Below are 26,351 nucleotides of genomic sequence, written 5' to 3' on the forward strand. Positions count from 1 at the left end.
ATCAGCACTGTCAGATTTGAAAAACCAACTTGACTCCTTTAGAGGTTAGGGCAAGCCAGCCCTCCTCCACCTCCTCAATCTATCAGCCACCTTCGACCTGGTGGATCATAAAACATTGTGCCACCATTTTACGAATGCTGCCAACTTCTCCAATGAATCCTCATCCTGGGTAGTTTCCTTCCTGTAAGGAAGATCCATGAGAGTTTCCTCAGACACTGCCAGCACCACACCCATCCCTATTCCGTGTGGTGTCCCTCAAGGTTCTTGCTTCTCCCCCTCCTTCGACAACATTTTCACTAAACCCCTGTTCAACCTCCTAGACTCCATCGGCATATACTACACTAACTCTGCTGATGACACCCAAATCCTCCTCCCCCTTTCAGGCATCTATGACAATGATTCCCTTAATATCAACAAAATGTACTCAACAATACAGGCACGGATGGCCACAAACTACCTTTGCCTTAATGATGACAAGGCAGAGATCCTTCTAGTGGGTTCAACTGCTATGCTTAAGAATCTCAACTACCAATTCACATTGTTTGTGAAAGAGGGGATACATATCCCCTTCTCAGCATCAGTAAAAACGCTTGGCCTCCACTTGGATGCCTCCCTCTCAATAACCAAACAAATGAATGTGATTGCCTCTTCAGCTGTATACACAGATAAACTCATCAATGCAGCCAGCCGATCCCTCACACCTGGCAGCTGCCTGACCATCGCCCAAGCGGTAATCGGGACAAGATTGGATTACTGCTATGCCCTATTTGAGGGAACATCCAATCAGAACATCAACAAAATGTAGGTAATTCAAAACATAGCCCTCTGATCAGTGCGCAACATTCTGAAAAGAGATCACATCTCAGCAGCAAGAAAGGAGTCTCACTGGCTTCCAATTCGAGAAAGGATTATTTTCAAAACACTCTCCATCATTCACAAGTGTCTATCTTATGCTGCCTGGAATACTTGTCCCCAAATATTGTAAGAGCCAATAACATCAGACCAGTAAGATCTATCCACGCTTTTCGCCTTGCCCTACCGAAAGTGAAAAGAGCCAGAGGAGGAGGTTCCAGTTTCCCCATGGTGGCAGCGAACCACTGGAAATCCCTCCTGCCCTAAGAGCAGAGGAATCATAGTGGCCCATCAGAAAGGCCCTAAACACTTGTCTATTTGCTTAAAATCTAACCCTTGCCTAGCATTCTTACCTCCTTAGGTCATGAGTAAGCAAATGTATTTATGTTAAGTAACTACTCAAATGGCTGTTATCTACGTCAACTGGATCGGCAATGTATCACCTGTCTGAAGTTCGTACTCTGTGTGTAGCTGGTTTTGCAACAGTGCCCTGATGCCTTCCAGGCTTAGGAGCATTACACATGAATAAAATATAAAAAATAAAATACATTATTGCAATTGCCTTGGACTCTTAAATTATCCTTCCAAAAATATAATTTACCTCCTTTGTCTAATAAAATTAATTGGTAATACTATTAGTTTTCATTTTCGATAATAGATGACAAATAAAACAATGCGTATTTTTGGGGGATGCTGTTGAGCAGCCAACACGATGGCTTCATAATCTGTGTGATCCAGGAAATGAGCAAACATTCATCAAAATCATCCTAACATGGTGTTGGAAGTGCAGCTTTCATAATTGTAAAGTGGAACAGGAGCATGGCCCCTATCTTGCGAGCCACTGCAGAGCTTGAATGTGTGTTTGCCTCTCCTGCTGTATAGCTGCAGCCTGGGAAGGCGGATGAAATATGAGGAGTGAGCTGCGGTGGGGGAACTCATTTGTCATTTGTGGGGAGACTCCAGTGCAGCACACCTTGACTCAATAACTCAGTGCCCAATTCTCCTAGCCTCCGCAGCATGACAGGTGCTTCTTGGCTTGGTGTGCTCATGTTAGATTGCTTTTCGAAGCAGAGACAGACCTGTGGATCCACCGGTTAGCCTGGCCATATTTCTTGTGCTTGTGATCCCGTGGTGGAGATGTAGCAGTCATTTTCTGAAACCGCAGCGACAAATTGTTATGTATTGATGTTGGACTCTGGTCATCCATACACAGACCAGCTCTGGAACCATAAGGTTTGTCCAGGTGTGCTTTAATGTACATATTTACAGCTATACAGGATCCAGTTTCTCTTCATATGTACAGCACCATCACTGGTGGTCACGGTAGACATCACGGGTACATGGACAGGTAAATACAGGGACATAAAGGGACAGAGAGAACAGAGAGACCCACCAGCCATCCTTAGACACCCAGCTCAGGCCCCCCAACTGACATTCAGGGAACACTCACTCACAGACCCACTAAAAATTCCCCTGAGCTGCTTATCATTCATAGATCAACATTCCAATGGCATGCACTCCTGACCAGTGACAATACAAGACCTACATCACGACAAAAATGTTTAGCATTCTTGAAGAGATAGACCGAGAGCAAATGTGGTGTGGGGAACAGCATCCAGCTATATTCCTAATTTTGAGCCCTCATCAACTACATCAGCAAAACCATGACGAGTAACGTGTGAATGTGAAATCAAAATGGCAGTTTCCACTGATATTATACAAATTGAGATTAATATATATTAAAAGCTCTTATAAAATACACCAAACCTCTAAGATCACAGTTAACTAGAGGGCAACTCTGTGCAGACAACGTTGATACTTAATGAAAGATTGTCTACTATTTAAGAATTAGCAGTTGTGCGCCTCTAAGCGCAGAGAGCAATTGACGCTCTGTCCTTATGTCATGGGTTTGATGAATGTGTAACAAAGTCTCCCCAAGTGTCGGAAGAATATACAAGAAACATTCAATATACATTCTCAACCAAGGAGACTGGGAAGAAAGGGCTCAGAGATCAGTGCCTTTTGCCCATGTCATCACTCCAGCCAAAAAGAAAACCTGGCAGTAGCCCTAACTGTGTATATCTGCACCTGATATTATGATATGTACTATTAAAAATGTCACATGCAGCATTTCAATTGAAGTCATAGAGTTTAGTAATCATGAAAGGTATATTCTGAGAAATCTGTGAAAATATGAAGGTCTACAGAACACCTTGAAATAGGAGTAAACTTAGAGAAACAGGCTTTTTGCAGAGACGAGGAGAAACAGCTTCCCTGTTGGAACTGAAATGTGGCACACAGGAAACAGGGACAAATGGATAGAGCTGCACAGCAACAAAACTCATGTTTGCTTTATGATAACATGGTAATTGTTTTTGATTTTTTTTATCTCTGTTGCTGATTAAGATTCCTACACTACTGTTCTGCAATATAGAACTATCAACACATATTCGCTGGTTTAAAGCTGTATTTGAACATCAAGAACATAGGGCCTGATTCTCAGAAGCATTTTATAATGGCGCAATCCAATAGGAAAATGCTCTGTGAATCAGGCCCATAGTTTGATACTGTAACAGGGTAGCCATAACACAAAGCAGTGTTAAGATTCATTCGTCAGTGATTGTTTAAAATAAAATGCAACACAGGTGTCTTTATCACTTAATGTTACTTTGTCTCCCTTTTCTTTTTAAAATATCCCTCACTAATGATTGATGATATTTTTTTAAATGTCAATTCCAAGGTATAATTGTCCATTGTGTGTAGCAGCAGAAACCAGGTAGGCAGGATAGCTTTTTGGCAACGCGGGCCATGGAATATACAACATAGTACAGGGAGTTTGGGGAGGTCTTCCAATTGTGTTAAAACGTAGGTATTGTGCCATTGGGTGGAATATGTTAGGATTTGGTGTAGGAAGCAGGGACAGGGCACAAGCAAAGGTGCAGGGATGGCTAGGACCAAAATGGGGGTTGCTGGCATTGGTCGGTGGAGCACAGTGAATGGGTTTGCAAGATCAACCCTGGAAAAGTAAAGAAAAATAAGGCAGATGTTTGTCTATTCATTCCCCAAATAGCATTCCCACTCCCATTTCAGGTTAATTCGTTTTGAGATCTTGACCTCTAGTTTTCTTTTGATGAAGAGTTAATGTGGACGAAAATGGCATTTGATCATTCGTTCCTGATAGATTACTCGGGAACTTGGAAGGTCCTCTCTTGCATAGCTCATCTGAACATGGGTCTTGTGCTCAGTGTAACAATATTGTTACAATGCAGAAGCACCACAGGACGGCACCCTGGGTTTTACATGGTACAAGGACAGTGCAAAGCACTGACACGATGAACAGAGATGTACTGGTAGAAGAATGTTTGGGAGGTTGACACATATGAATTAGGATGCAGTCACTGTAAGGAGAAGCCAGACCAGAAAGGAGCAACCAAGAGCCAGGAAACAGGAAAGGAAGGCACAATACAATTGACCTAGAGAGAAGGAACAAGGAGAAATGTAAGGTTTGCCAGAATAAGGAAGATTACACTAGAAGAAGAGGAGGAAGAGTGGAACTCTGTGTAGCAGGAGACGCAGAGAGCAGTAAAAGCAGGCGTGAACACAACTGGAGCATTAAGATGTTGAGAACCTGGGGCATTTCTGATTGCTCTGGGAAAGGGCAAAAACAAGGCTCCTCTTAGCATTGTCCTAGCAACTCATGGATGCCTCGTATTGCACATGCCCCATGATTGACTCTTGGTCTCCTCCATGCGGCAAACCAACAACGTGGCACACATAGTGGAACAGTGGGCGGATGCTGGGGCAGATCAGACGAGGAGCTGGATTTACCCACTCTATGCCCGAACATGCACCAGCGAGGGTATCAGCCCCAAGCACCAGTTAAGGGGCGCAGCTATCGGGATGGGAAATGACAGTTGGTTTCAGACAAATGAAGTCTCTTGCCCTACATCTCTTGAAATTCATGGTGGAGGACAGGGCTCTTCTGCCAGATGCACAGCTCTCTGTTGTCTGGCTGTGTATGCTTGGAGACACCACCCAATGCGCATGGAGACAAGATTTAATTTCTCTGGTGGAAAGTAGAATACAATTCTTGAGCACTGTACATTTCTTCAGTGGGAAGCTCAGCTATGTTGTCCAGGGGAGGACATTTAAAGTGTACATTAGAAGTTCTATCTAGACAAGGACCTTGGAAGTGTAAATGATCCATGTTTGTCACACCAAACACAATAGAGAGTGTTGATAATCAAGGTGGAATTGTGTTTGATCAGCATAGGCAGATAGGCGTCTGTGAGTTTTTGCTGAATCTCATTGTATTTCAAATTGAGGCATTCCAACATTTAGTGTGACCTCCTGCCCAGTTCTATACAAAGGCATGTGTGACTGCAGACTTATCCCGCGTATGAAGAACATGGCATTTGCATGTGATGTGGATTTTCAAATTGAAAAAATTAAGGCAAACCCACAAGTTCTAATACCATGCCACGTCTATTGTAATAGCATTATAAGGGTGTATTGCAATTAATAATAAGCACACCAGGAGTGAGACCAGGATATGGGCCCAGTCATGAGAGGAGGAGCAAAGTATTGCACAGAAGTATGAACAATCTCATAATTGTGATTGCTTGTTGACTCCTTTACTCACCAATCTTGTTAAGGGTGTTCTGATGACAATTGCTGTGCCCTGGATAGAACTCTTAACATCACTTGATGTGCCCTGGACACTGTTCCTTAACTTCACTTGACCCTCCAATGAATATCCCATCTTCGATCTTTGATCTTCCATACCTAAACAGCTGATACTTACATGCCTTTTCCTCTGCCACTTATTGGCAATGACCTGGCAGTGCTGCTTCATGTAAAGATCAGGAATGGCATGATGAGCCGCATTACAACCCAAACCACCCATATTCTCAGGTAATACAAAATTGTTTCAAAATTCTGAACTTTGAATCGAGTCAGGAGTTGTTCATCTGAGGAGGCAGCATATTTAGATGTGGCTATTTGGTGATAATAAAGCACCTCCTATAAACCGAAACTATTGCATTAGAGGATAGTTAGGGAGAAAAGGCACATCAGGATGGTCACAAAATATATCGGTGTTGTTTGGTTATTTACCCACCCATTGACTGGCCATGGCCATGCTAATCCCTGCAGCCATCCCCAACCACTCCTGCCCCTCCACACTGGATACATCCTCGTCGGTTCTCTTTGAGCTAGCTTTAACAAGCCTTATCATCAAACGGCATGCTCAATGTGGCTGCTAGTCTTTGGGCCTCATTCCGACCCTGGCGTTAACCAAGGCACTGTAGGGTATTTTGTGGAGATTTGGGGCCTGACGGTATTTTATTACCGCCGAAAAATAACTTAGCAATAATCACTCTTTGTATTCAGATTTGGCCATGTGCAACAATAATACAGTGGACATGCATTATTTCAGCACCCAGACCTGCATATTTGGTATACGTGGTTGGTATGCGTGGTTGGTGGTATTTTGGTGAGCATAATTCCCTTGTTTTATTTGTGGCCCCAATGTCCAGAATCCCTTATCTTTGCTTAGATTTTTCGTGTAATCACTAGAGAGACCTCAGACCTACATTTTAGGAATACCACATTTTCAGTGTTAGTGTTAGTGTGCCACCATGGGCGATCTCACTGACTTATTTACGACAGAGAGCTATATGTGGTAATTTTGTAGTAATTTCCACTACCTTATATACGGTAGGGAACTATGTTCAGAGAGTCCCTCTTCCCGTTGGCTCATGTACCTCCAACGAGCTATGCTACAAACAATCACTCTCAACTCTCCATACTGAATATGATCATGCACACATCTGTCTTAAAATGACAATTGCATTGCTTAAAAATCTCCCCTCATCATCAGCACTGTATTGGTAAATAGAAGACACACCACCCGTCTGCTTTCAAATATTTTTCTGTATTATAAAAGTTGCATTTAAACACGATCTCACTCTTTACAGAAATAAATAAAACAGCACATTAACAGCATTGTCTGTAATACACTGAAAAAAAACTGGCCGAGAACAGAACACCATTTGCAACATTAACGTGTGATTAAGGCACCAGAATCTCCTTTCCTACTCTGACTGAACATTCTCGTCTCGTACACACTCAGCTCCCACACTTATGTAATTACCTTATCTGTTCAGAGTTTTCTTCAGCTGTTCTCTTTCTGAATGTGGCTCCCTTGAAGATTAACCCCAGTAAAAAGGATCGCCTTTCCTTCTCAAACCGGGGTCATTGCCTGGAATTCTCAGCTTTTGCAGATAGGAATGCTCCAACCAGGAAAAAATAGGTCCTTCTCCCAGCTCTACCAAATCTTGACTGCCCCTCTCTCTCCTCAAACTCCCCCCAGCAAAACTCTGATCACTCCCTCTAGCATGATACTTGCTATGACGCTGCTCCAATCAGAATCAATCATGCCATCTCCTCCTTCTCTACACAATGGCTCATTTTTATAGTAATACTTTGTAACCAACTGATTTCCTGTTATTTCGAGCTCTTTTGCTTCCTGTAATTATGTGGACAGGGCAGCAGAGAAAAGGAAAAAAAAATGGATGTGCGTTTAAAAGTTCACTTTCAGAATAAGCCTAATTCTGCAGTGGAGACACATTTTTATTAGTGGATTATGTTTCATTAGTCAGGTTAGTTATAAGTGATGTTAGTTATTATTTTCAAATGTGTCTCTCGCACCATAGGCATTTCAGGTCAAAAATAGTGTGCATTTTTGAATGTGCAAGTGTGCTTTTAACTGTAAAAATAGATTTGCATCTTATATGTTAAAATCGTTTTTGACTGAATAGCCTGTCTTTCCTTGTTAATCTGGTAACACATATAGCAATGCACCGCACCCTTGTGGTGGTGCTGCAAAAAAAAAATTGCTACCTGTGGAGTAGTGCTGTACTCTGTGCTGTAACACGCCAAATATCCTTACAGCGCTATTAGTGCCTTGGTTGACGCCGTTATCATTCCGACTCCGCCATGGTGAATGGCGGAATTACCGCCCCATTCCAAGGTTGGCGGGGTCGGTAATTCCCCATTCACCATGGGCCCTTCCCCATTCCCATTTTTGCCCCATAGGGCTCAATGGGAATGGGGAAGGTGCTAATTACGGCACCGTAAATTACGGTGCTGTAATTAGCTCCAAGGACCCTTTGCGGGGGGGGGGTTTAACGCCTGCAAAAAGCAGGTGTTAAGTTCCAACCCGCAAAGGGAACTCGGAATAGGGTGGTAAGGGTTTAACGGCACCGGTCTTGTTACCGGTGACCGTTAACCCTTACTGCCCGACTCGGAATGAGGCCCTTTGTGACTTAATTGGAGCTGTGAATGTCTACAGGCTTAATTAACATTTCTTGACCAAGTCTGCCTTCAGCCACTCGATTTATACGCGTTATGCACATCTTTCTATGAAGTCCTGTAAAAAAACAAGCATTGGCAAAGCCCACAGTTTTGGCTTGTGTATAAGTATTAGGCATTTGCCAGACACTGCTATTACATGTCCAGTTAGTTGTACCATGTTGCAGCTGTTACCATTGATGGTAAGTTAATACCACTACGGGAGTGCCTGGCAAACATGCCTACACAAAAGCCCAAACTACTGACATTGCCAATTCTTGTTTTAGTAGGACAAACCCTGCCAAAAGTAGGGCATGTCTGTGAATAGCAGCGCAACTATAAAAAAAAAAAAAAAACACCGAGTGGGTGAGAGGTGTTACTCAGCTAAGTGCATAATTGCTATTATATTTACAACCAGCCGCAGCCGGTTCATACCACCCTTCATCTGAGCTGCAGACCTCACAGTCCCCTGTGTACTTTATTTTCACCGGCGACTGTACTGCCTGCATCTCTGCAGGGCCACACCCCGGCTATAGTATTTTTAAAATGTTTGTTTGTTGCAGAGCCTTTGGGCTCCGTAACAAATGTAGCTTTGAGTAACGGGAGCCAGATGGGCATCGGAAGACTGGCCTTCAACAGCTCTCATTACTACACCAGCAGTGTAGAGACGCTGCCTGACAGGAGAGAAGTCTGGGTGCAGCTTTTCTATTAAAAACTGAGTCACTGCAATGCCATCTCGGGGGAGCCTGGTAGCGTGGTGGAGGCCCCTATTTTAATGAAAAGTGCCCTGCTCTCGTGCTGGTGCTAGGTGCTGCAGCCTGGGAGCAGGGAGATTTTCATTTAAATGGCTCTCCCAAGCTTGCGTGGTGGCAGCTTTAAGTGAAAAGCTACTTGCTCCAGGGCTGGATTGGGAAACCTTTCACTTTAAAAGCAGACTGTTGTCACACCAGCGGGTAGAGGGAGTGGGGGTTGCGTTGGTCTGTGAGGATACAAAGTGTTTGTAGGGTGGGGGGTAGAGAGAGTTTTGTGGGTATAGAGAATTGGTGTGGGTGGGGTAGAGAGTGTTGGGAAGGTGGGCAGGTGCAGTAGAGAGCTGGTAGACTGAGTGTGAGGGGGTAGAGAGATTTGGTAGGGTGTGTGGGTGGGGTAGAGAGTGTTGGGATTTTAGAGTACTGTGGGGTGGGATGGAGATAGTGGGGTAGAGTGGGTTGGTGGGGGTAGAGAGAGTGGGCTAGTGTGGGTGGGTGGCCATAGAGAGAGTGGGGTAGGGTGGGTGGATGTAGAAAGATTGGGTTTTGGGTTGGTGGGAGCTAGAGAGAGTGTGGGTAGGGTGGGTGGGTGTGGGTAAGAGAGCAGGGGTATTGTGAGTGTTGTGGATTGAGAGAGTGGCGGTAGGGTGAGTGAGTGGGGGTAGAGAGAGTGGAGGTTGGGTGCGTGAGGGTAGAGAGATTGAGGGTTTGGAGGGTGGGGGTAGTAAGCATGGGGGTTGGTGTGGTAGAGTGAGTGGGGGTAGGATGAGAGGGTGGGGTAGAGGGAGTGGGGCTAGGGTGGATGATGGGAGAGAGAGCTGGGTAGTGGGGATGGGTGTAGTTAGAGATAGTGGGGGTAGGTTGGAGGAGGTAGAGAGTGTTTGGGCAGGGTGGTTAGGGAGTGGGGGTAGAGAGAGTAGGATTGGGGGGTAGAGGTGGGGGTTGAGAGATTGGAGCTAGGGTGGGTGAATGAAGGAAGAAGGTTGAAGGAAGAGAGAGTGGGGGTAGGAGGTTTAGGGTGGAGAGAATGGGCATAGGGTGGGTTGGAGTATAGAGTGTGGGGTGTCGGGTGGCTGAGTGGTAGTAGTTGGTTTGGGGCAGCAAACAAGAACAACAAAGCTGCCTCAGGAGGACTTGTGAAATGTACCCCAAAATAGCCCAAACATAACCCAACCATGTAATGGGGTTGGGGTGGGTGGGAGTAGAGAGAGTGGGAATTGGGTGGGTGAGGGTAGAGAGAGTTCTGGTTGGAATAAAGAGAGTGGGCATGGGGTGGGTGGAGGTACAGTGGCAGCCTCTGGTGGAATTTTAAAAAGTACTGGTGAAAGTAGCCAAAGAATATCCCAATTGACTGCAAAATAGTCCAATAAGGCAAACCACTATGCAACTGGGAAATGGAAAGCCTGGCCCACTTGCTAATTACAAAGCTGTTGAGCAGAGCAAATCTTTTTAGGGAATGCCTCATTGGGTAGTAGTAGGACAGAGAAATTTGGAAAAATAAATGTTCGTTAGTTGGCCTTTCATGCTGTGGCATTGATGGTTGGTATGCGTACCAAATGTTCTCTGTTCAGAACTACATTTCCCTCTCTCTCTTTGTAAGAATGATTTTGACAAATCTGTGGCTTTCGCCACAAACATTTGTCAAAACCAAAAATGTCCAAAAAAAGCCACTGTACTTGTTTCTAATTTGAATGGAATTATCCTCAATGTTGTGGGTTCACAGTGCATTTTGTCCTTTTAGTGAGGTGGGCATAGATATACAGGTTATGCACATTTTTGTAGTGCAGGCCGTGGGAATGTGAGCAATGCATAAGTGACTCTCAAGCCCATTGTTAAAAGTTGCCATCTTTGGGTAATATCACTTGCCGTGTTTGCTTTACCCTTGATGCTGTGTAACCGTGCATCAAGTGCAAAGCAACGACAAGTGGTATTAATGTGGATAGACTGGCCTAGGTTAAATGTAGGTGGGGATGGCCTTAGCTCTATCAGTGCTACGGGCAAAAAAAATGTGCCCCTCGGCGCAAATTTGTGCCAATTGAGCTGACAATTAGATGTGATTTGTCATTAGTTTGAAAGACAAGAATGGCATCTTACTTTCATTCCTCAGCTAAAGTGTGCACTGCATTGTATTTTTGAGTTACCCTTTCTAGGTACTTTCATCTTGGGCAAAACTGTTCTGGGAATGTGTGTTTACTAGCAGTGACTTTCTTGACAAATTGCAACATCAGTAATAAATATGTGTAGTGATGGGGCAAACACTATTATCTGGACTTACAACTAACCCAATTGTAAAAAGGTGCAGATCAGTGCATGTCTTTCATAATTGTGCATTTTTTCAAGCTAGACTTCACCAATAACTTGCGTGCCTGACTCCAAAGCCCTGACATTGTTTTTCTCAAGATGAGACAGCAAGGATATATGCTCCTGGGCTGTGAAGTCTGACAACTTTAGGAGATTACAGGGGGCCAAAGCTCTGTCGTTAGTAGAAGCAGACCTCAGTAAAGCTGTTGTGCAGAGATGAAAGGCTTGCTTTGCATGCAAAAGGGTCTTCACTTTAGTAAGTGATGAACGTTTTTCTCAGCCTGCCCTGCTCATAGGTTTCTGACACGTTTGCGGCCTTGAGTGTTTGTTGTTCTTTTGCGGATCCAAACCCGCATGTTGTGGGACATGGGGCAGCTCTGTTGTTACTTGGCTGGACTGTCCTACATTGAATATAGGCCAGTCTTCCCACATAAAAACACTTGACTTTGCTTTACCATTGATGCACAGTTACCGTGCATCTTAACTGTGCATGAAGGGTAAAGCAAACATGACAAGTGTTGCCACTGGCCTACATCCAATGGCCTACATCCAATGGAGGCCAGCCTAGCCAGCTGGTTACACTTTCTTTTGGTATCACTTTGTTTTGCTCAAAGGTGTTTTTCTGGAGTTATTTTCATTGAAAAATCTTGTAAAACTATATAGGGGTGAGAGGTTACAAGGGTTGTGAGTGGGTTGGGGTAGCAGTAATAGTATAGGGAAGGGAGGCTTGGAGAGGGGACACTTAACATTTAAAAAAAGAACATTCTATGAATTTAGTTTTTTTGAGAAAAGCATTTGAAAAAACTCCTACATAGCCCCTCCCCCAAAATGCATAGGTTACCTTTGTAAATAAGGTGATATGCTAATTTCTTGAAGTGGCACAAATAAACAAAAACACATCCTATGTGCTTTTATTGTTCCACTTTATAAGACTCTGCTCCATTGTGTTTAAAAATGGTGCAACAATACATCTTTCAACGGACTGTTTACAGATACACTCATTTGTGCTAGATTCCTAAAGTGTTTTTCAACGGGCATTTGCCATTGAAAACCGCTTTGTGAATCAGGCCCACTAAAATGCATCATGTTCTAGAGCACATTTCATGAGCTCACAGTTGCCATGCCTCAGACACAGGGTCTAGTATGGCGCCCTCCTACTCATCCATCATCCACTCTGTGGCAACATGGGGCAGCATATTCCTCCCTCTCTGATCCACGCGAAACAAATGCAGGTGTCAATGTTAAGAGTGAGTTGGCTTTTGCGGGGGATGCTCGCCCTTAAAATCCCAGTACAGCTCAAACCAGAGCCCACTGGCGGCAGCCTAGAGGGGAGGGAGGTGTGGGGGCGGGGGGGGGGCTGAGGTGGGGTCCTGGTATTCCATGAGGCCAGTTCATGACCGGACACGACCCATCTTCTTTACGCACTTTGTACATCTGAGGGGCAGTCATCAATTGTATTCTCACTATTTTCTATTCCAACAATTGGACGTATTATGAAAAAATAGCCAAAGCAAACGTGTCAGAAATCCTTCGGGAGCGCCATGAGAGGTTTCTGTATTGTGTATAATAAGCCTGGCATGAAAGGCTGCTTGCAAACTTTCTTTGTGATTGGATAGTTTTCCATGCACTGCCCCTACCCCGGAAAACATGACTTTCAACGCTGCTTCCTGTCCCTCTGAAACAGACTTGTAATTGTTTGGTTTCTGCATCTTGCAGCAACCGGCTCAACCAGACGAATATTTTGTGATGCGCGCGCGCGTGGCTTCCACAGAGAATGAGACCTAATAACAAAAGCAGAAATAATACGATATTTTTGTGAAGAATGCACAGTAGAGCAGTGAAGGGAGTGCAGCTACAGCAAAAGTGTCAACTGCAAGGACAAAGGGAAACGCATTCTTCCTTCCTCTGATTAACAAATACCAAAACGAGACACAAAGAGCAGAGCCTGGGATTTCGCGCCCAGCAACTGATTGCGCGTCTCATGGCCATGATAGTCTTTTTTTGTATTAAACTTCTTTTAAAACAGAATCACTTCTATATCTTTCTTATCTAAACGTCAACGTTTTTTGACGTAAATGCGGGCACAGAATAGGCCAGTCTGGTATTCCAAATATGCATGATCATGGCTGCTTTCAAAACATTCTTTTTTTTTTCTTTGTTCTAGTGGCATATTTTGGTCACAATACTCAATTATTGTGGCATCCTCCAGCCAGGAAGATAGATTTTCTGTCCAGGTAGTCCTAACAAAATAGAGAAATATTCGACCGAAAGTGCATAGTGTATTTTTTTTTAATGAAGAACACAATGTTTGTCTCACACAGACATGTATGTTTTCTTTGTCTGCCCTCTATAATATGTACGTGTTTTTATAAAATGTATTGTAATGTAGCAGGGAGAAGGCAGGGCAAGTTTTCAATCCTGAATTGTTGTTGAGCGCAGATTGGCGAGTTGTGCTGTTGGCATTTGGGGTCTGTGTATCCAGAAGGTGCCCAAGGAGTAGTTATCATGCTCGGTATTCTGCCAACAAAGTCCACTTTCACGGTGAATCTAGATGAAAAGTTGTCGGAAGCCAGCGTTTGGGTATCAGTCCTGAAATGTATAGAGTTGGGATGGTGCTTAAGTGCCTATTAGCTTAATGTGAACAAGCACTTGTTCACCTGCAGTGTGTGAGTAGCCAGCTGATATGGGTAGTGTAGGGTGAAAAGTAAAATCATAAGCAGATTTCACAGCAGGCCTCTCCTAGACCATCGGTTTCACAGCATTCACAGCAGGCCTCTCAAAGACTTGGGTTTCTCAGAATTTACAGTAGGTCTCTCACAGACCTTGGGTTTCTCAGAATTCACAGTAGGTCTCTCACAGACCTCGGGATGCTCAGCATTCACAGTAGGTCTCTCACAGACCTTGGGATGCTCAGCATTCACAGTAGGTCTCTCACAGACCTTGGGATGCTCAGCATTCACAGTAGGGCTCCCCCAGACATTGGACCTAATTAATGGACTTCACTTTGCACTGTCAATAGACACTGAGCTGCAGAGCGGTGCAAAGTGCATTTTTGCAGTGCAAAGGGACTTTGCACCATTTTTAATTCCCTTTGCACTGCCTCACTGATGAGGCCCAAGAAGGCTGAAACACGTATCTGGGGGTTGCTGTTGGTACTCTTGTTCAGAGGAGAATTGCCTAGTATGTAGGTGCTGGCCCGCCATTGTTGGTGCAACCAGGTAGATGTGTAAATTGATATTTCGCCTGTGTACAGTGAGCTAAAATGTGGTTGTTCTCCCTCCGAGTGGGAGCCTACACATACAATAGGTTATTTGACTATGCTCATTTTCAGAAGAGGGTCTCCCAGAGATTTTCATAAATGTTTAAGGACTTGGGGTTTCACCTCAAGTTACCCAGAGTAATCCAAACATGGAGTACAACGAATGGGGTCTTGGGTCACACCAATGGTTCTAATGAGATTAACTTTGAGGTATGCACACATTAATGCTTTTTTTCTAGAGGTTGGAGGTGCAGAGGAGGAAAAAAGGCCTTGGCAGAAGACCTAAATACATACAATAAGAACAGAAGAGGATCCAAAATTGGAACCCTCCCGTCCCCTACACACTATCAAAATCCGCCCTTCTGGCGGTTAATACTTTGTTTTTCAAATGTAGAATTCAGTTATCCTTTCTGGGTTACAATGAAATGTTTCAATCACAAAACACTGTTACAAGTCGGATTTCTAAAATAACAGCATTTAATGAAGCAAACATTTATAAGTGAAAATGAATCCACGTGTTAAAAGTCTATGGCAGACGCGTTTCGAGGTCATTTCTCTTCTCACAGGCCTGTTAGAGTTGTTGATGTCTTACACAGAGAAAGAAAACATACAGAAACCTGTTAGAATCCAACTGATACGTTCGGTACAGTAAAGTACGGATGCCCACAGGCCTGGTGCGCTCTATAAATAAAATAAATACTAAAATACTAAATACTAAAGTACAAGACAAGTTCAAAACAATACATTGAGGAAAGTACCTGTGTTACCAAGTAAATATCCATATATTATATAACCACGCTCCTTGGTTTCTACCTATGGCTAGGCTCATGGTTGAATACATAAATAATATGTAGCGTGTCCATAACTTAAAAGGAACATACATTGCATTGATACACTCACATTGTACACTAACCTATAGAACAAGTAGGGGGTATTAAATCAAATTTCAAGTACATGATTTAAAATCTCAGTTGTTGATGCTTGTGCATGAAAGACCACACAGGGCTAGTCCCCGGACAAAAGCTAGATCCAGTGGTGGACTTTCCATTAATTAACTGCTCCACTGTGTAACAAAACCAGTAGAGTGGTAAATTGCTAGGAAGAACTCTTCCTCTACACGACTAGTTCAAAATACCTGGACCTAGTATACAGTGCATGGTGTGATAGAGGCTGTCCTGACATGAGGCCCAACAAAGCTGAAATGCATGTCTGGGGTTGCGGGTGATACTCTTATTCAGAGGAGAATTACCAAGCATATTGGTGCGGACTGCCCTTGTAAGTGGACCAGACTGATATGCAAATGAATATTTCTCCTCTATGAAAGGTACAGTGAGCTAAAATGTGGATTTAGACCTTCCTGAGTGGGAATCTATACATAGAATAGGTTATTTGGCCTTGTTTGTTTTGGTAAGAGGAGCTCCCAGACCTTTGCATAAAGGTGGCATTGTGGTTGATTTTTTCTTTATTCTCAGTCACCAAAGAAAACATATCCATCCCTAACTCCATCCAGAATCCTAGGCTTACCTGAATTCTTTCTCTACCACTATAAAAGAAATACAAAAATGTAATGAAGAAACACTTGGGCCTAGGCCCTAAGAAAATGACTTGGGGTTGGCTTCTGACCTCCACCTTGTGTATCTTTCACAATAGGGGCTCCCCATCCCTGTGCACAGTCTGAACCGAGGAAGCTTTGTGACTCGCCAAGCTTCTTTTGTCTTGTTCAATTCAGTCCAATACATTTATCTTGTCTTTGCGCTCAGGTGGGAACATCTGGCCCATGTCTCACCACTATGATCATTCTCCTGCTAGTCTTTCTCCCAATAAAGATCCTGGCTTGTTTTCCCACTAGACAGTTCCTGGGCTCCATCCCACCTTGTGTTTAGTTCCATTCACCCTGCGTTGAGGCCTGGTTTCACTCAACCTGCCTCGAGATTTTGTGTCTCTCACCCTGCCCCAGGGATTTCATGTCTCTCACCCCGCCTTCGGGTGTTTGGTCGATCACTCTTACTTTGGGTATAGTTTCTCTCCCACACTGATATCTAGGGTCTCTCATCCCACCTTGGGGGGGTTGGTTTCTCTCGCCGCACCTTGGGGTCTCTGGTCTCTTACACTTCCTTGGGTTGGTTTCTTTTACCCTGTGTTGAGGACTTGGGTCTCTTACCCTGCCTTGGGATTTGGTTTATCTTGCCCGCCTTCGCTTCTCTGGTTTGTCTACCCACCTTGGTTTTTATTGTCTTCCCCCACCTTGGGGTCTTAGTACTCTCATTCCTCCTTGGGGTTTCATTGGGCCTCTCCCCCCTCTCCCGGATCCCTGGATCCACTGTGTATCTATATTCCTTAGGCAGTGCTTCTCAGAAGAATTGGGCAGTTTGGCTGCCACGTGACCACTTCTATTACCTTCAGGTATTGAATCTTGTGTGGAGCTTGCCCTCTTCTCCATTGTGCTTCCTGAAAGACTCTGGTGCTGGCAGCTCAGTACACCAGTTCTCCACTTCTCTGCCAGCAGCTGATCTGTGTTGCTCCTCTCAGCCAGACACTTATGGAAGCTGGACCGGAAGGGCTGTAAGCATTCCATGGGCTTGGCCATGGCACGTTCCCACACCTGGCACGGGCTCTTCCTCATCCTGCCAGTCCTCCCAATGAAGAGGTTCCCACCCTTCTCTTCTACCTTGCACCAAAGCAGATTGGCTCTTATATCTCCCTCTGTTAGGGGGTGGGCCATTCCAGCATCCCCTCGCTCAAGGCGGATCCTGCACACTCAGAGGGCCAGAAACTTAAGTCATCACACAAATATTGTGGTTTTGGTAACAGTGAGGATTACTGATATCCATTTTGGGGAAGCTCCTATCCCCGTTGTGGGTGGCGGGTCATCCCCAGTGGGATGCTGCTTGCCATGTCCCATAGGGAGTATTAAGATTAGTGAGCTTACGTCCATAGTTCCAAAAGGGATGGTTCCCTCTTGAGGAGAGGGGATGAATACCCTGGATTTATTGCAGTGATGAGAAAGTAGAGGGTTACATAAAATGGTGCATGCTGACTAAAGAATATACTATTAGCATGTGACCAGATCATGCATTTTCTAGCACTGTGTTTCTTTATGCTTGAAAGAACAGTATTAAAACACAGAGGACCATTTTCTTTAATCTCACATGCCTTTGCATGCTGCTTCATGTAGGCTTTTGTCCCACGATGGTGGAAATACATATTCAGTTAAGCATTTTTTTTTGGCTCCACATCTTACTACAAGGATTTATATATTGCCAGACTGGTATACTAGGTAATTTGCCCACTTTTGAAGTCATCTTTACAAAATGGAGAATTTGTTTAGCTCTTCAAATTCAATCATAACAAATATTTGTACCAACGAGAGATGGGAAGACTTGTGGTCAAGGGCATTCATTGCAGACTGGTTGGCTGTGTTTCCTTATTACCTTTAAATACTTTAATTCCACGTTAATAAACAACATGTTTTGTTTATAATGCAATGATTTTATAATGTTTGGGTAGATTTGTAGTGTGTGCTAGGGAGGCAGCAGGAACATTTTTGTAACATGCCATGGGTGACAAAAATGAATTTCATACTACCGCTTGTTTTACCATGTTGTTCAATATTCTAATAATCTTAATAATGTTAATGTTAAAGGTATTTTTACCATGCATCGTCACCACTGGAGTGATCCCCAGGTGCTCTGGTGGATTTGAAAAGGAGGGTGTGAAAAAAAGGGGGAAGTGAGGGGTTAGTAGGGTGTAGTGGGAATAGGAGAGTGAGAGCTGTGATTTCCTGTTGGCAGCTTCAGTTTGGTTTGCACAGGGATGTCATTAGAGGGGTCGCCAGGGGTCGCTGTTGCGACCCCTGATGTCTCCCTTGCTACCCCTGTGGTTTTCCTTGCTACCCCTAAAAAAAGTATTTTAAAAACTTTTATTTTAACTGGAAGATCCTGGGCTGGGGCCAGCACCATGCAGCTCTTTGTTTCTGGAGTGGCTGACTTTCTTCTTCAGGCCTCTTAAAAAAAAACAAGGAGGTTACACAAGTGTACCACTTTGAGCCGTGACCCTAAATCAGAAGCAATAGGAATATCAAATAGTGTGTCTTTCTGGAATTCATTAAGGTTTATTTCAGGCACACTTCAGCAGGGGAGTCACTGATTTAGTATGTTCTTAAACACCTCAAATTCACAATGACAAAAAGTATCTAGAGTAGAATAAGCATTCATTTCAAACTATGTATTTTGCTTTTTGCAAATTGCAATTATAGCATGTTTTTATCTGCTATTGTCTCTGTTATGATCATCATACATTCCATCCTGGTGTCCTCCGTGATTCCAGGTCATTTCATTGTGGGATTTTTTTTTGTAGGGCTTTTTACTGCTGATTCTTTTATGAAAAAAGTCATAGAATATTTATTTTTTATTTTGGGGGGACCCCGCCCCCTTTATTTATTTTTATATATTCTCGTAACACCCACAACCCAAATATATATTTTTCTAACTCCCCTAAAAATGTTGATGAGTTTTTCTTTCGTTAAAAAATCTGCTGTAAAAAACCCTGCGAATAAACATCCCACGATGAAAGGATGTCGTACCTCCTCCGTCACTTGACAAAATCCTTGTGCCTAAAATTTTGTGTACAGTGTAGAAATGTTTGACCATAGCACATAATGTGGCCCTTGATTTCAATGTACCACAATGAATGCCTTGTTGTAATGTGTTTATGTTTCCGATCTGCTTGGCATGTTGTTCAGGATGTTTGTTTGCATGTATGAGGTAACGAGTGTCCAGAGTACACGATGCCTTGTGAGGCCAACCTGTGAAGCCTGAAAAGTCGATCCACGCAGGCTTGACATGTTGCAACTTTGCACCAGACCTGCACATGATCTGCCTGCTGTTAAATCTGTTACCAGTTTAAGGGTATCCACTACAGAGTGTAATTTGCTTTCTGACTTTGAGAACATTCAGACATGTAATTGCTAATTTTACTATAGCCGGTCAGACCGCTATAGCCAGTAAGATAGCTCAGTGGGTTGAGCGCTTGCTGCAGCAATGTGTGTTTGATCGGCAGGTTGCAGGTATGAATCCCGGCAAGGCCAACTCAACATTTCATCCTTCTGAGGTTGATAAATGAGTACCAACACAGGCTGGGTGATATTATATGTATATTTGTTCTATATAAAGCATGTGAGTGCTATATAATAACACATCATTATCATTTGGCCTTGAACGTAAGATTGCATTCACAGTAATTTGGTAATATGGGCCTATACAAACTGATATTAAAGATACATATGATGACCTTTTCTGGCATGAAATGTATATCACATTACAGTGATATCGTTACCATATTTTTCGTTGGGGTTTTTAGGAACAATGCTATGAGATGCCACTTTCTGTTTTGTGAAGGGATGAAAGGTTGTGTTCCATCACTTCCTATGATGTCACTTTGGGGAGAGGTCAAATGACAGCACTTCCTGTGATGTCATCAGAGGTCAAAGGTTATGTGACATCACTTCCACTACCCCTGACATTTCGGTGAAAGGACGTCCCTGGGTTTGCACCGTTGGCTGAGCTTAAGTGCGGTTTTCGGGTCAGTGCGAATTCCCATGTGCTGTTGTGCCGGGTTATGTGTTATTTGTCTGTTGTTGTAATGTAGTGAAGTACCTGTGGATTGCTGTGCAGAGAGGTGGTTGTGTGAGGTTCTGTATGAGAAGTGTATGCGGAAGATGACGTTTTAGATTTGGATTAGCAGGTTTTCTTAAATAAAAATGTATCAATCTAAATGTATCAAACTGAAGAGAAAGAGCCCCCTCGGAAATTCCGTGTTTCTATTGCAGACCTTTGCATTGGCACCTGCTGTACATTTCTGAATCTGCAGACCTGGAGAAAGCCAGAGAGCTGAGCATTTGAGGAGAACCCTCTCACAGCTCACCTTCGATGCCCCCTCCGCTAGACAAGGCGGTATCACTGCACTTAGGAACTGCCTCAAAGCTATAGATAACTGCGTGAGGCAGTTGCTTTACGGTAACACACTCCACGTCTCGGGGAACCTGGAGACGAGTCTTCTTCCTGGTCGGTTTCCCTGGAGGACAATTACTGCAGTACAAAGAGCAATCCAGCAACCTGCCATCCCAGCTTATATCAGTGCAGTTGTGTTAGCCAACTCAACTGGCACGGCCACAGAGTAAATCAAGGGCGCTGGCAGCACACTGCCTGCTATGCATGTTTAGCGGCACAGCTGGCTAGGAGCCTAATGTTTCTTGATTGCTAACCCTGTTATCATCTTCTGTGAATTTGCAGTGTGTACTGAGGCTCCACAATAGCCGAGCGTTGCAGCGGTTCCGCTAGGATGTCCCTTTTAATCTGTCGGTTAACTTGGGCCTAATGGCTCACATTAGTATACACATCCCTGCCAGTCCTTGCCACCAAAAGGCACTCACTGGAGATGAGAAACGGGCTTGGCAGGTCACAGAATTACCTCTTCAAAAAAGGCCCGCATCAGCATAACAATCGTCGCCGTGGGGGATTCTGTTTTCCAAAAAGTACAGAGACAAGAACATATGCAAAATTAAAACACAGAGGGAATTTTTTTCCCCCTGATTAAAAGCTAGCGCGACTCAACAATGAGATTACCAGGGAACAGGCTTCGCTGTAGGGTTCAGGTGTACTCTCGGGACTTCATCAACTCACTTTAATGTCTTCTTATCAAACTTCATGCATTAAGGTGAAATGCTTCAATGTGTTGCGCTGCTGAGGCAGCATTTCATTAGGATGCTCATTGGAAAATCCATGTGTGTTATAATATTAGTTCAGCCTATCGGACGAGTTGCCCTGCACCTGTATGTGAGCCACGCAAACCTACTGGGAAATGTGCAATAACGACTCGAAGCCAACGCACACTTCTCCAATCAAGGTAAGAATAATTTTGATTCTACTCCTTTCTGATCTGCCATTTGGCTTAACATATATTGTGCATTGATGTGGTTGTTTCTAGGCAACTCAAGTGAACTGCCCTTATAACACGAAAAGGTCTCAAACGAATACTGACTACAGGTCCTGGCCTTTTAAATAGTGAAAGAAAGCTACATTTGAACCCCCCAAAAACTACAAATGGAGTAATTAAATCAGGCATCCAATTCCTTTTTATTGCCATCTGTACTGTGTTTTGTAAGGTGAGGTCGTTTTTATGTCACAGGAAGTTCACAGTGTTTGTCTCTTGTTGACGCTGCTGGTGGTCTACGTGGTAATGACCATTCTTTTGAGTTGGGTTAATCTCGTGGAACACTGGGTGCAGTAATTGGCACAGGCTGTTCAAGCTGTGGGTTTTCTGTGACTCCTAAATGTCAATTTTGCACTTGATTTAATTGTTCGTTATCTGAGAGGGGGATTGATGACACAGGATGCTCAGGTTAGAATCATCTGCACCACCTGTTTGTGTCAGTGGTGGTGCAAATGTATTCCCTTGTCAATTATCAGTAACTGGTTTCAATGCCATACGGTGCTTAGACTTAGAGACTCCCATGACTCATTGGCCTGCATGTTGGCACAAGTTTGTCCATTTGTACATTGTCTGGAAGGGGTTTGGTTGGGACAGGAAGCTCGGGTTTTTGGCCTTCTGTGACAACAGGATATCAGTGTTAGTGCAGTACATGTCCATTTGTGCATTATATAGGAGCAGTTCAATGGCCGAGGGGAATCAAACTTTGGGCCACTCACAGCTCACAGTTGGCAGTGTTGGTGTGTGTGTGTTCCTTTGCATGTGTCTGTGGAGTGGATACAATGATTCAAGGAGACCCAGATTGACCTTCTACAACTCCTGTGTATGGGAGTCAGATCTGTGGCACTTGTGGCTCCAGAAGAAGTCTTGAGTGGTAGGAGTGTGGACCTGATTTATTAATTTAGTTTTTTTGCCGGAAATGTTCAGCCGAAACAAATCATAGAAAAATGTCAGGGAGGACCTGGGGGGAATAGGGACTAGATATTGGGCAAGGGGAATTGAGGGTGATCCCCAAATAAAAAATAAAAAATGTCGATGAGTTTTTTTGGCCGATCTAAAAACCTGGTGATCTAACAACATAGAACCCTAGGATGATTGTGAAGTCAAGGAGTGGAATAGCGAAAAGGGAGCTCAGAGGCTAGTTGAGGAGGCAAGTGTATGGTGAAAGAGTGTGAGTGGCAAGTGGGAGTCAAGAATGTGTCCTTCATATCTGAATATCCATGCCCTGCCCACAACGCACACACCGGCAGTGCACTGTTTTCAAGCACTTAAGTGCTCAGGTGCATATCAAAGCCAGAGCACTTCTAGACTTGAGGTTTGCCTGGGAAGTGAGTTTAAGGTTTAACATTTCATTACATTGTATTAATTTCAAATTGAGCCATTTAACAAGATTTTAATTAAGGGGTGCACTGTAGATTCTGTAAAAAAAATATATAGAATTGATTAGACATTTGCTCATAGATTCTAACAAAACTACATATTTAAGAAAACAATATCTTGGTCGTTTTATCAGAAATGAAGATATGTTAACTATTGAGATGAGAGAGATGAATGGTTGTCAAATGTATTTAATTCTGGCTCCGGTGCATTGTGGAATCATATATATATATATATATATATATATATATATATATATATATATATATATATATATATATATATATATATTCAATGAAAAAACTTTGTTAAGGGGACGTTAAGGTTCGAAGTAAAACCAAAAAAAAACTGAAATTTGCCAGTTATGGTAAGCTAAGCAACCATAACTCGCGCCACCACCGTGCACTGCTAAGACGAACACCCAGGACATCAAAGATGACATCAAAAAGGTCATTGATGACATCACTGATGACATCACATTTCTGGCACCCCTTTTTTCCTTTACTGACATATCTAGGCCACATGGTTTTCTTCAGTAACAATCAGGAACTAAAAATTGAAAAGGTACTATATTTGTAGACTTATCCTTCAAGTATGTTCTTACAGTAATTCCCTTAGGGTCCAGTCACATCATATAAAACATATACATAGGAGAAGACACAGCCTTGACAGACAGCAATCCTTTCTGTGCATGAAGATAATCAATAGGGTTATCAGCACTTTCTGATAGTTCTGTTGTTTTTTCATTACTGTACTTTCTCTGTATATGCTCATATTTGTATACATTGTACTCACACTACTTTCTTTAGGGTACAGTCAAATCATGTGATACATATACATAGGGTAAGTAGCAGCTTTGAAACAGATCCATAATTTCTCTGCATAAAGATAATCACTTAGGTTATGAACACTTTCTGCTACTACTGCTGCTTTTTTGCTTACTTCACTTTCCCTATATATACCCATATTTGTATGTATTGTTGTCTCTTTGTGTTTTGTCTGTAATAATGCAATTATGTAGTAAGTGGGTTGTATTAGCTACTTATTACATATTTCACAGTACGCAAAACTCTAATGAGAAAGCAGTTATCATTTCACTATTCAACATGGCAAGATTATGAATATTGCACCTCCATCATGTATGCTGCACACACTGCCCAAGTTTCTGCATGAGTTGCTTAGTATACTGGATAGAACTTCATAATAGAATGCTATTTATATCAATGCATTGCTTAATGCACTAAATAGCTCATGATATTTATTCCAATGATCCTTGACACTTTTTTGTCAACATTATAATAAAAATGCCTTGTACAGACTTTTCATGAAAAGAAAATGCACATGTGATGTCATCAGGGATGTCATCAATGGCATTTGTGATGTCATCTTTGATGTCCTGGGTGTTAGTCTTAGCAGTGCACGGTGGTGGCGCGAGTTATGGTTGCTTAGCTTACCATAACTGGTGAATTTCAGGGGTTTTTCGGTTTTACTTGGAACCATAACGTCCCTTTAACAAAGTTTTTTTTACAGAATTTCATAGGTTTTTATTAGTACAACTTAACCATAACGTCCCATTAACAACGTTTTTTCATTGAATTTCATATGTTTTTATTAGTGCAATTTAACCATAATGTCTACGAACATCTGATTTCATTGCAGACCTTCCGGAGAGTGCCACATGACCATATGATGGCGCGCGGCATGATAACGTGTCCGAGAACCCGTACACACTTCATGATAAGATCTGCGCTTCGCGGACAGTTCAGAACTGCATTTTCTACTGATCTAGGAACTTTCAACTTCAAAACTTCCCTTGCACAGCTCCAACAACTGTTCCTACTCATCCTAGCAAAACTGCTATTTATCTTAAAATAGAATCAGCTAATGCCATCCCTCCTCCCCAAGAGACACCACCACTGCTGTAATCAAGGAGCATGAGAAACACTGTCCCCTACCTTAGAAATAACACACACGCAACATTTTCTCCTGTCCACCTGCCCCTCCATATGAGTTTTTGGTGCCTCTTCCCTCATTTCCCTCCCCAACTTTCATTCCAAGCTCTCCTGCCCAAAAAAATGCATCCAAAAACAAATAAATGTTCCTTTAGTAACCACCTTTCACAGTTAAAAGATAGAACTAAAAAAAAAAGTATAGACTCCATCTACTTTATATTTCTCAGTAAATTACATAGACTCAATAAGATTTTCCAACATTTCCATTTGCATTTTGTGTTATGCTAATGGGTATATTGTGGCGTTCATCCTCCGTTCCAGGGACAGGAACAGTAGCCCAAGTTATCAGTCCAAGTGAAGCGAGGGTGGATAACAAGGTCTCTGGACCATTATCCCCCCATTCCAGTTCCTGAAATGGGGGATGAAGGCCATTAACAACCTAGGTTCCCAAAACGGGAACTCGAGCTGCTAAAAAAGAGGATTTTGCTTCCTACACCGGGATGCCTATGGTGTCCCGGTGTAGGAAGGAAAATCCTTTTCCAACATGGCCACCATAGAAAGAGAAGGCAAGGGTTCCATACAGGGCCCTCTTCACTTTCCATGGAAGCCTGCAGAAGGCAAAAAAAAAGAGAACCCTATGACCATATTACCACAAACACATTTTTCTTCCCTTTCAGATCTACCCTAATTTCGAATAACTTCACCACAAAGCCAGTCCCAAGTGGACATGGCCACTTTAATCCTATGTTTTGTCCCTTGTGGTCATGGCCAGTAGCCAGATTGTCTGGATCATGACCTTATTCCATGAACCGGACAATCTGGCCACTGCCCATGGCCACAGGCTCCCCCTCTGTCACTAAAAGTATACCGCTATTTTTGTAACTACATTATGACACTTTTGACACTTGTCAAATAATAAAACACCGGCACATTTGCAAAACCATGCTTGTAGATCCTTGCCAATGCGCCTTACGCAAGGTTGCTGGAAATCCACCCATGTTTTATTTTTTCAAAAGTGTCAAATTAATGCACATACAATCATCACATAACCTAGCCCCCACTTCACAAAATCCATTCAGACTATACGAAAACATTTATATCTAGATCTATAATCTTTTTGCAAACCTTTGTGTAGAATTGTGAAATGGCAATACATTTTTAAGCCTTTACATTATTTTGACACCACCCCCACTACACACAAAGGTTGTACTTGCGTTTCATTGCAATATGCCACACAGAACAAACAAATAGAATGTAACCCAGAAATAATGGTCAGATAATAATAAGTTGATGCTCGTTCGGGAATACAATCGTCGAAAATCAAACTTACATTATATTCACCATTTCCATTCTCTTGGCGTAACTCAGACCATAACGCACACTGCGTTCGCACCAACAATTCTTCATAAACTGAATTTACATGTTCCATAGCCCAGTTTTGGAAGGCATAACCTTATCATATCTTCATTATTACAACCTCCTTTCACTCAATTCCCTTTCTCTCAAGGTCAAAAAACAATT

This window comes from Ambystoma mexicanum, chromosome 9 (assembly GCF_040938575.1).
Source record: "Ambystoma mexicanum isolate Mex_15411 chromosome 9, UKY_AmexF1_1, whole genome shotgun sequence".
NCBI lineage: Eukaryota > Metazoa > Chordata > Amphibia > Caudata > Ambystomatidae > Ambystoma > Ambystoma mexicanum.